The 12114-nt window shown below is 39.5% G+C and overlaps 1 long non-coding RNA gene across 1 annotated transcript; it reads right to left on the bottom strand.

Annotated features, from left to right (window-relative positions):
* Nucleotides 1–1002: 1002 nt before the first annotated feature.
* Nucleotides 1003–5399, bottom strand: LOC142872854 (uncharacterized). Its single transcript, XR_012920943.1, has 2 exons — nt 5339–5399; nt 1003–1594 (listed from the first exon to the last, which is right to left on the bottom strand). It is a non-coding gene; the product is annotated as an uncharacterized LOC142872854 (long non-coding RNA).
* Nucleotides 5400–12114: the final 6715 nt, after the last annotated feature.

The raw sequence follows: 12114 nt of genomic DNA, 5'->3' as shown, positions 1-12114 counted from the left end.
TTTTCTTCTTCACCTCTCTGGCCAGACTCTATCAATCAACTTTAGTGCGTGTTTTGTGAGGAGTGGGAACTTATATATCTCTGAGCTTCTTATTAATAAACATATCAGGATTTTTCTTCCTGAGGAGAGTCTGTGATTATCACCCTTGATAGTTGTTTATATATTTATGGGCCTCTATTATGAAACATGCCAATTCTAGCTCCACAGTGTGTGCTAATCATCTAATTTCCATATTTTATTTACCATAAAGTTGTGAATTAACACATTGACTGCCATGTGAGTTGTATTTAACTCAGGCCAGTTTTGAGCTCTGGGCCTTGTGAAGCAAAACCCTGCAGTTGGTTAGTAAAAATCTTACTTGTTGATGTTCTGATTATTACCATTAATATTAACAATTTAAATCTAAAAATATGGATTGGATTGCATATAACTCACGCAGAGAAAACAATAAAAAATAAATTAGAAAGAATCATTTTGTTTTAATAAAACACCATGGCCCCAGGGAAAAAAATTTTTTTTCCAGTGTGGCAGTTAATGTGTTAAATAATTCCTCCAGATATTATTATAGCACCAATGCTTGAATTGAGTGGCTCCTACTTGACTACTGGGTTTAAGACGCTGTAGAATCAGAACCTTCATTCAGCAGGGCTCACCAGACCAGGTAATCAGCACCCCTATGGGAGGACCTCCAGGTGGCATATTGTATTTCTAATACCAGTCATTTCCTCCCAACAAAGCTCCCATTGTGTCATTCTGCTTAAGCAGAATTAGAACGTTTCATATCCATTGGGGGGAAAATACAAAATACTACCAGTACAGGGGTTAGTACAGACATCCACAAAACAGCACCTGGGAAGAAGACTGTTCTAGAATAGCTGGCAAGTACTGGAGGGAGGGAAGAGACGAAGAGGAAAAGGCAGGAACCACACCCCGAGTCCTGGCTTTGGATGAATCTCCAGACCTTGCAGAGGGAGAGAGTTTCAAAGAGCAGGCCAATCGGTTGATGTCCCCTGGAGATCTTTTATCATTTTTTCTATCTCATTGGCTCTTACAACCAATGAATACTCCTTTCTGAACTTACGACACTGGATATCCATCTGTCTTCCAGTGCCAAGGTTTAAACTGGAGTTGTGTCTGTTTAAAACTCACACTGACAAGCCTTAATTCATTTCTTGAAGTCCAACTGAAAGAGAAGTTCTCTATTACCTCAAAGATATTAAGTCCCTGGGTCTATTTCAGTGCGACTGTGACAGATGTATGACAGGTCAGAGCCCATGACTGAGCGACGTGTCAGAAGCTCCTTGATCCTCATTCATTTCATCGTTTTAGAACCCAAATCAGGAGTGTGTGAGGCTGTGCCTGATTTCTCTTCCCATTACTCAAAGTGAACTCAGGACACACTTTTAGGAGAGTGTTGGGTGGATGTGATTCAAACTTGTCTCCTGAGACGGCGATTTTGTTCTGTGGCTGCTCCTGGGATGAAGGGGAGCGTGTGACACTCCAACAGGCTGCATTAAGATTGCCCTCGAGCAGACAAGTCAGGTAAGCCTGGGAAACACGGAGGCTTGCAGTCCCATTTGTCTTTTGCCAGACTCTGGAAAATAAATAGATGGGCACATTCACTTAAAAATTATTTCATTCCTAAAATAGCAATAAATTACATAATTCTGGAACAGGCAGCATGATCGTCTGACTGCCTCATTGGCTAAAGAAGGGTACAAGTTCCATTTTTATATTTATTTTAGTGCGAAAAGTTCCAGTGGGATCCTCAACTTCTGGCAAAACTGAAGGTAACATTCTGGATTTTTCACCCATAAACATTTTGAAAGCACTTATCCATTTCCCAATAGCTTATGGCAGACCAATTAGAACTGCCAATTCTGAGCACATGTGTAGTTTAAAATCTGACTTTATAGTTACTATTGACAGCTTTTACCTGGGTCTAAGTGGAATATAATTTTGCTTTTTATTGAAAGTGCATAAATTAAAATAGACATGTATTTTCTGATGTCCACATCTGTACACAGTCTTACAAACACTTTGGTGATGATATAATCATTAACCGTGTGCCTCAAAACCTCCACTGTGAAATCCCTTAGAAAGGTCTGGTCACTCCCCCCCCATCTGTGAAAGGTATAGAGGTAATTACTCAAATTGAGATTAATATTTATTATTATTACCCTATCCAAAGAGTGACTCCAGGGTTTCAATTTAAATAACAAAAAAAAAAAACTCTAAAGAAATTGTAGCAATTTAAAAATAAATTTTACTGAAAAACTAAAGTAAAAAGTCATCTCCTGATAACAGAAATTACTCAAGGAACAAATGCTATACACCTAATTTTAAACTGCATTTAGAAATAAGGTGATAAAGAAGAAGGCAGAAAGTGACCTTATCACCTATTAAAAACCAAGAAAAGGTCATTGGTACCATCAACATTAGGACAACAGGACTGAAAATATTCAAGTCATGATTCATGGTATGAGACACTACAATTCAAGCAGAAAAAAGAGTACCGTAAAACTCTCAAAAATGTTGCTCCAAATAGCAATGTTAACAATTCAGATAAGAAAAAAATAAATTATGAGAAAAACTAAAATGTATTAACTACATCAGGAAATCTCTCATAAGCTCAGATTTTCAGACAATGTGTCGTAAAGATAGGTTGACATCATAGAAAATATTGAAACATCCATTGAATGTTCTTTGAGATGCTATAATTTTGCAATTATGTATTTTTCACAATTATAGTTTCAAGTTGAAACAATGCCCAGTGTTTCAAAGATTCTCTTGTTTTAAATGATAATCCTGACCAAATTTCCATGTCTTGGAGCATTTTCTCAAACCATTCACTGACTTTTCATTCCATCCACACTGTATAAAAACTCAGCTCATGTGAAATGAACAACTTGGAAACCAGGCTGACTTGTCAGCAAACCAAGCTAAGGTTAAAAGTTTGAGGGTTCCCCCTTTTATCTTTGATTTTTCTTTCTAATGATTATGGCTACATAAGAGTTGTATATCTTTATAGAGTGTGTGATGTTTGAATATGAGCATACAATCTGAATTAATCAAATCAGGGTAATTGGAATATCTATCACCTCAAGCATTTATCATTTCTTTGTGTTAGGAACATTCTAATTTTACCTTTTTAGTTATTTTAAAGTATACCCTAACTTTTTATTGATTATAGTCACTTTGTTGTGATATCAAATACCGTTATTCTATCTAACTATATTTTGCACCCATTGACCATCCCCGCTTTATGCCCCCTCCCTGCTACCCATCCAGCCTCTGAGAACCATCATTCTACTCTCTGCCTCCAGGAGGTCAATGGTTTTCATATTTAGCTCCCACATATGAGTGAGAATGTGCAAGATTTGTCTTCCTGTGCTTGGCTTATTTCACCCAAAAAGATTGAGTCTTAAAAAATAGAAAACTGGAAAATGCTTCTGTGATGCTCCCATGATCAGACCAGAAGGCAGGGCAGTGCCTCCAGCACTGTCCCGGGACAGGTGCACGCATCGTATTCCCCCCGATGAGTGTCACCGGGATTCTTTTCTGCATGCTGTTACTCCAGATATCCAAAGAGTACACATACACAAACACACACACAAACCTCTTTTCATTTGAAATCGATCCTTAGCTCTAAATCCCTCTCTAGCCTCCTACCTTTATGATCAGACTCAGACCTTGGGTAAGAATCAAGGGATCCTTTTGCCTGAGCTAAAAGCAGTTGGCGCATTCTGCTTGGACATCCCCACTCGGCTTGTCATCTGATGGTGGCCTTCAAGGTTGGTCAGTAAAAGGCATGAAAAGATAAACTCAAGGGAAAATATTTCTCCCTATAGCTTAGAAAAGAACTGGCCTGTGTTTTCTGCTCGTATTTCCCTTGAGCTCATCCCCAAATGTCCTTCGAAAGCTGGGGTAGAAAGGAGCAGGGAAAGACATGCCTCTTTCAGAGGAGTGAAGAACCTGCCTTCTCTTTACAACAGTCCTCTGAGACAGGGACTGGAGGATCAGACCAAAGAGGGAATGTGATCCCAAAGACCACTAGAACCTGATTTTCCAACTGGGTTTCTGGAGGTCTATAGATTTATTATCACATGTCTGAAAGTTTTCTAGAAGAGTTGTTCCTTTAATTTCATTTATTTATTTTTTATGTATTTATTTTTTATGAGTCAGCCTTCATAACAACACTTAACTTTATCTTTATGTCAACTATAAAATAAACTAATATAAAGTTTCCTTCCAAGTTTCTAGTTTTCCTTGCCAATCAATTTGTATTTGAGTATACCGCACTCATTTCCTGCACTTCTGCTTATATGTGCAAAACTCTTGGCTTAAAGTTATCACTTAAGTAATATCGTTTCAAAGGTAATGCAATTGTTCTCAAACCATGTTTTGCTCAACCTCACGAGACCAAGGGGCATAATAATGTATGTTCCCTAACATAACAGCACTAGGTTTTCTACTTTACATAAACAAAATATTTTTTCCTATCTTATTAAAAGCAAAGAAACAAAAATAACACATCATCTTATTAACTGACCAGTAGTGATCAGCAAGACAGAGGCAATATAAACTTTGCTTCTAAGATCCTTAGTACTCAGCAAATTGGGTATTCCAGTGCTGACAGCTCTATAGTAAATGTAATGATGTATGAATTTGCTGTCTTGACTCATCAGAATATCCACATCAAAATATGGACCTAATGATAAAGAAGGGAAAACAAAGATAATCTGTTCATTTATCAACTATAGAATAACGACTTCGATGTGCCACTGAAGTCTTTCATTCAGAAAAATCCTAATAGTCTTGACATACTATGAGTAATCAGGCATCATTTTGAAATGGAAGAAATTTGCAACCTGCTGCATATCTCAGTCATTGTTAGAATCAGAAATGTTTTTCTTCTTGATCAAAGACTGAAGTTTTAGGCTCGTGTGATAGCTGCAGCATCCTATGGACTTTCTCTAAGCAATCGAGAAACTCATGAACTGTTGGAGATACTATAGAAAATTATCCAAGATCCTCATGTCTAGGGCAATCATACATTCCTACCAGGACTGAAAAGAGAAATTAGCATTTGTGGAGTGAGTGCCTACTATATGCTAGAAAGTTTTACATATCCTACTTCATTAATAGAATTCTCACACAACTTTGAGGGACAGCTTTTACCAGTCCCATTTTTACCGATGTCTGAGAAGTCCAAGATTAATATTGTCAACATGTGATCAATATATGCCACTGGTAGAATCCAAATCTTCATATATTTTATACTAAAGGCCATTCTCTTTAATTCATGAAAACTCTACCAGCTAAATAACAATTGTACCTTAATTTTAGAGATGAGACAAATGAGACACGTAGGGCCCAAGATTGCACAGCCAGGAAGTGACAGAGCCAGAATTAGAACTCAGACTGCCTGTAGAGTTCACAGAATTAACTATGATGTCATCCTGCCTGGTCACATTTTTGGTTCAAGGTAGGGTACTGAGCATGCGTATAAGCTTTTGGCCCACCTTATGGCCCATTAAAATATTACTCAATATAAGTTGTTATTGCTGTTTCCTTTTTTAGCTATAGTAACTATTATTTAACGAACACTTAAAAATAAGTAAAAGTATAACACTTAAAATTATAATAGAAACCACTATAATAGAACAAAAATCAAAACCTATAGTCTCTGGGGAGTGAGATTTGTACCCAGTGGCAAAGAAAGGTAAAATTTACTTTTTCATTTCCATAGTTTGAACTTTTTGTTACTGTGTATATTTTTTATATCTATATTGTTTCATTTAGAGAAAAAAATTTAAAGAAAGAAAAACAAAACAAGGATATATAAGGATGAAAGAAAAAATAGATATGCCTGAAATTGCACAAAGTGGAACGTGTGCAGCAGCAGTCCAAAAGATAGGGGCAGATTTATTGTCATGCCATGGCAAGGTCTCTAAAACATATAGCTAAATAAAAAAATAATTCTGGTTCACTAGAATATATGGAATATGGAGTTATTTGTACAATACAAAATTGTATATATTTGCATATGCCTAGAAAGATATGGAGAAAGATGCATAGCAAGTCTAAGGCTCCTCCAAGGAGTAGAATTGGGGTTGGGGAGAACCAGAGAGGAGGATTTGATTTATCACTCCTTAGATCAGATTTGACTTATTACTCATTAGATGTGAATATCTCTATATTGTTAATCTAGTTCTGTACTCCTATACTACTTCTATACTACTTTTTACAATAAACTTAATTTTGATATATAGTTTTAAAAATCTTTAGAAAGAATAAAGTCACTGTGTCAGTTGGGTTCCCCAGGAAGCAGATACTCCTGCTGGGAGTGCAGGTGGTTTATTGGAAGATAAGCAAGGGCAAGATACAAATAGGAGGGAAAGAAGTGGGCAGGGGAAGCCTTCAGACCACCAGGCAGATTTCTTACCAGTGAAAGGAAGGAGGAAGAGGGTTGGGTAAGGCAGCCTCAGACCACGATGCAGATCTGACAAAGCCATGGCCAAGGAGGAGGAGCTATGGAGCATGCACTGTCTGGGGGCTGCCTGGGAAGAGTGTGGCCTTGGCTGGAAAACTGAAGTGGATCCAAAGGTGCTAGCAGCTGGAGGCTGTCACCTACCTTGCAGCGGACAGCAACTGCTTTCTCAAAGCTGCACAAACAGTGCAGCTTTGGTGATGCATGGTGATGGAAGCTGCATCTTCCAGCTGCCATGGCATGGTAGCCCCCTTAGAAGCCCACTGTCCAGAGCCATGTCCCATTCAGAACCGGAACTAGGACTCCAAAGCAGGTGCCCAGGACCAACGTCTAAGTAGGCGCATGCTCTGAGTTCATGCCGGCCCGGGGCTGCTTGCAAGTGTTCTCTAGCTTTGGCTTTCTTTCTCTACAAGGAGTAAATTGAAACCATTCATGAAAGGACATTTCGTTTTTACAGTTTTATCCTAGTACCTCCCAGGACTTCATGAGTCTGTTCATAGATGAGGTAGGGATTCGAGAAAGGCCAAAGTATTTTTAATACCTGGAACAGAAGAACCTTTCCCTTAAAAAAGGAAACAGGGAAAGAAAAGAAAGAAAGAAAGAAAGAAAGAAAGAAAGAAAGAAAGAAAGAAAGAAAGAAAGAAAGAAAGAAAGAAAGAAAGAAAGAAAGAAAGAAAGAAAGAAAGAAAGAAAGAAAGAGAGAGGGGGGGGAGGGAGGGAGGGAGGGAGGGAGGAAGGAAGGAAGGAAGGAAGGAAGGAAGGAAGGAAGGAAGGAAGGAAGGAAGGAAGGAAGGAAGGAAGGAAGGAAGGAAGGAAGGAAGGAAGGAAGGAAGGAGAGAGAGAAAGGGCTATTCTCTTACTTTTAGTAAATGGGGGTTCAATCCTTGGTGGGATACCCACTCTTAATTCTACTTAGCAATTCACCTTAAAGGGAATACTTCTTTAAAAGAAATCAAAAGCATGCTCTTTCTGGCCCACAAACATGAACAGCTCTCTCTTTCATAAAAACAAATCCATGTTTTCGTTCTATGTATTTAGTATATGTGTCTTGTCACACTCTCTAGCTTTATTATTTCATTTTTATTCTAAATTGAGAGAAAGAAAGAGAGACTACATGTTAACCAAAGGTGCTCAGACAATAAAGTGACCCCCAAGCCTTATTATCCCGAAATAATGTTCACACTGTAAACTGCTACCATTCACTTCATGCAAGTAGATGAAGTTCCACATCTGCACTATGGATCCTTGATGCAGGATGGAGGGGCTTTGGACTGGAGGTTGCTTCGCAAGGGTGATGCAGTAAATGAATACTTCTCTTGGGAGAAAAAAAGAAAGCATATAATTCCCCAAGATAACAGTAGTCATTCAACAAGAATTTATTGGGTCCTTAGTCTCTGCCAGGAAATGTTCTAAGAGCTAAGGATAAAGCAATGAGTAAAACAGATGAAAAAATTCTACTCTCACATCGAAAGCACCATCTATGAATTAAAAAGTTGAATGAAATTCATCAACATTAAAAATTTCTGCTCTGTGAAAGATGCTGTTAAGAGAATAAAAAGACAAGCCACAGACCAGCAGAAAATCTTTGCAAGACACATATCTAAAATACCCTACACAAAGAACTCATAAAATTCAGTCATATGAAAACAAATAATCCAGTTAAAAAATGAGCCAAAAACCTTAACAGACACCTGAGCAAAGAAGATTCACAGATGGCAAATAAGCATAGGAAATGATGCCCAACATCATAGGTTATTAGGGAATTGTAAGTTAAAACAACAACAAGATACCACTACATATTAGAATGGACAAAATCTAGTACACTGATGATACCAAATGCTGGTTAGGCTGTGGAGCAACAGGAACTCTCATTTGCTAGTGGAAATGCAACGTGGTACAACCACTTTGAAAGACAGTTGGCAGTTTCTTAAAAAGCTAAACATACTTTTTCCAAACAGCCCAGCCATTGTGCCCCTTGGTATTTACCCAAATGAATTGAAATCATATGTCTATGCAAAAACCTGTACATGAATATTTATAGAAGCATTATTCATAATTTCCAAAACTTGGAAGCAATCGAGATGGCCTTCAATAAGTGAATAGATAAACAAACTGTGGTATGGTCAGACAAGGGAATATTATTCAGCACTAAAAAACAAATAAACCAATCAAGCCACCAAAAGCTTTGAGGAACCTTAAATGCATATTGTTAAGTGAAAAAAAGCCCATTTGAAAAGGCTACATGCTGTATAATTCCAATTACATGAGATTCAGGAAAAGGCAAAACTATGAAGATCATAAAAAGATCAAGGGGTTTAGTTGGGAGGGAAAAAAGAGAGGGAAGGATAAATGGGTAGAGCACAAGGGATTTTTAGATCAGTGAAACTATTCAGCATAATACTGTGAAGGTGGATACATGTCATCATACATTTCTCAAAACACATAGACTGTACGACACAAAGAATGAACCCCAATGTAAACTATGAACTTTAATGATATTATTATCATGATAATAATAATGGATCATAATTGCCTCATCCATGGTAACAAATATGCCACATTTATGCATGATGTTAATATAGGGGAAAACTGTTGAAGGAGAGGGCAAGAGAATATATATTTGCTGCTCAATGTTTTTGTAAACCTAAAACTACTCTGAAAAGTGAATCTATTAATTCAAAAGAAATCCTACTCCCATAAACCTCATAGTCCAGTGAGAGGTAAAGAGAAGAGTGCAGGGAATCAGTAAACAAACAAAGTAATGGGAATAAATGATATACTATGGTAGAAGATGATAAGCTCTCTGGAGAAAAATAAAACCCAGAAGAGCTGCAGGGAGGCTCCCCGGGAAGGGGCGTTGCAGTGTTAACCGGATAGCTGAAGGATCCACTCACGGACAAGGCAGCACGTGAACACGTTGAGGTGAGGGGGTAAACCACAGGGCGGCTGAAAAAATAACATTCCGGGCACATGTAGTGAGTTGGGAGAAAAGCAGATCAGTTGTTGTGGCTGGAGAGGAGTGAACTAGAGGCAATTAAGGTCAGGGAAGGGGACAGGAAGTGAGTCAGGACTTGCAAGTCTTTGTTGGCCACTGCACTAACTATGCTTTCACTAAAGTGGGACGGGAAATCTTAAGGTTTTGAGTGAAGAAGTGATGTGTTTTGACAGGATCACTCTGCCACCATGTTCAGAATAGACAGTATGGGGGAAAGACAGAAGCAAGGATCCCAGGCGGGAGGCACCTGCTAACCCAGGCAGGAAGCCATGAAGGTTTGGACCAGGTTACAGCGGTGGAGGTGCACAGAAATGGTCATAGTCCAGACAGACTTGAATGAAGACCCCACAGGCTTGCGGGAGTTCCAAAAGGGGTGTCCCATGTGGGTCAGAGGAGCCTCCAAGTGGACCCAAACTCCCTCCCAAGGGTCTCTCATGCCATGCAGCTGAGAGACCACGGCACCACGAAAGGAGCTCGAGCTGTTCAGTCGGTAGATTTGTGCAGCCTGCTGGTTCCTCTGCTAATCAGCTCCATGGTTTTGACTAATTTACCTCTGTTTCTGGTTTCCTTATATAAAAATTATAATAATACCTGCTTTACAGGAATGATGGGAAAATAGAATGATATCTAGCACACAGTAGGTACTCAAAAAATGGTAGTTTCATCCAATAGAAGATTCCCACTGCCAGCACCAACTCCTGCCCCAGGCAGGAGTGTGACACCTTTGAAGCTGCAGCCCAAACAGAGAGATTCTGAAGGAGCTGACAGCAAGGGCTTTCCCAATCAAGGTTGATCCGGCCAACCCCACCAGGAGTGCTCACATGACAGTAGCAGGGAATAGTCTAACCCTGTGGAAGGCTGTCCATGTGGTTCTTGGGAGCCTCCTCTTCAGAGAGTGCTTTCTGTTGAGCATTCACATGGGACACAAATATGCTTACACTCAGTGCCCATCTAAGATGTCCATTCACATGCCTTTTCGAAAGCCTTCCTCATCACCATCCTCCAAGCTTGTTCTTTACAAGCCCCTGGCTGCTCCATGTGTGAGCTCTGCCCTCGGGCCTTGAGTTGGCATACAGTTTATACAACCTTACACCACGTTTTCCAGAAGATAGACCTTCTCTTCTCCTAACCAACAGCCAAACATTCTGGCTTTCATTCTCATTGGCTCTGCTCTGTTCACTTGTCCACTCTTGAACCAATTGCTCTGACCATGAGAAAGCCAGTCAGTCACTGATGGGCTTATTCTGGGTTGTATAAGAATCCATGAACTTAACAATGGGGTTACTGTGATGACATCACACTGTCGGGCTAAGCGTGTTCCAGGTTCACCCCAGAACTGATTGGTGGAGTATAACCCACCCAAAGTTGTAACTGCTAAGCACCCAAAGGAAAATCTAAGTTCTATCAGGAAGGGGGAAGAGGAGGATGAACAAGAGACAAATAACCAACAAACGTCCATGATCACCATTTTCATGTGTTCTAATAGGTGGGAGGAGGAAGGCAGAGGTAGGAGAAGAAACCAAATGGTCAAGAGAAAAGAAAAAAAAAAAAGGAGTAAAAGAAGATTATAAACAACATCTGTATCTACTCTGTACCTAAGAAGTATCTACTCTGTACCTAAGCACTAAGACATCAGGGAAATGAAGTAGATATTCAGGGGGAAAACGAGGAACCACTATTCTGTATTCCCAATTTCCCTCCAGAAATGAAGATGATGTGAATATGCATTTATGCAAACTTAACAACAGGTTCCAAAAACTATATTAGCAACACTAGCTTTACAAACACTTATTGAAACACTGGAAGTGTTGTTTGTTCTTCACCCTCTGTGAATCATTCCAGTTATGTTTCCTGTGTCTTTATTATAATTATAGGTAGCAGTAGAGGACTCAGTGTAGTACCTGGCAAACTGGATTGTCCAAGAAATGGACCTTGACACAAGGATTTGAATGTAAGTGGTTTATTTCAGAGGTAATTCCAAAATAAGGAGAGGAGTGAATTATCTTTCTATTGTTGCCATAACAAATTATCACAAGTTTAGTGGTTTAAAATAATACACAGTTATTATCGTATAGTTCTGTATGGCAGAAGTCCAACACGGATCTCAGTGAGCTAGAATGAAGACAAGAGCAGCCCTTGCCTGTCAGCTTCCAGAGGCCACCTGCGTTCCTTGGTTCACAGCTCCCTTGCTCCATCTTCAAAGCCAACAACATTGCAGCTCTCTGACCTTCTTCTGTCCTCACATCTCTTTCACCAGCTGGAAAAAGTTCTCAGCTTTGAAAGACCCAGGCTGGTAGATTGGACCCACCTAGATAATCCAGGATTATCTCCCCATCTCAAGCTCCATAACCTTAATCACATTTACAAAATCCCTTTTGCCATGTAAGTTAACGTATTCACACATTCTGGGGATTGAGGTATGGACATCTTTGGGGGTCAATATTCTTCCTACCATGGGGAGTATGGAAGTGAGACGGCAAAGAGCAGGAAGCCCAAAGAAGGTGCATTAATGAGCAGGTCACTGCTGTGAGCACCTGGGCTCAACTCCCCTGGGGACATCTGGGGGATGCCCTAGAACTCACTCAGAGCTGTCCACTCTGAAAGACAACTTACCAGTCCATCAAGG

The sequence above is a fragment of the Microcebus murinus genome, chromosome 9 (assembly GCF_040939455.1).
Source record: "Microcebus murinus isolate Inina chromosome 9, M.murinus_Inina_mat1.0, whole genome shotgun sequence".
Lineage (NCBI taxonomy): Eukaryota > Metazoa > Chordata > Mammalia > Primates > Cheirogaleidae > Microcebus > Microcebus murinus.
This window is presented reverse-complemented; position numbering and strand designations above follow the sequence as displayed.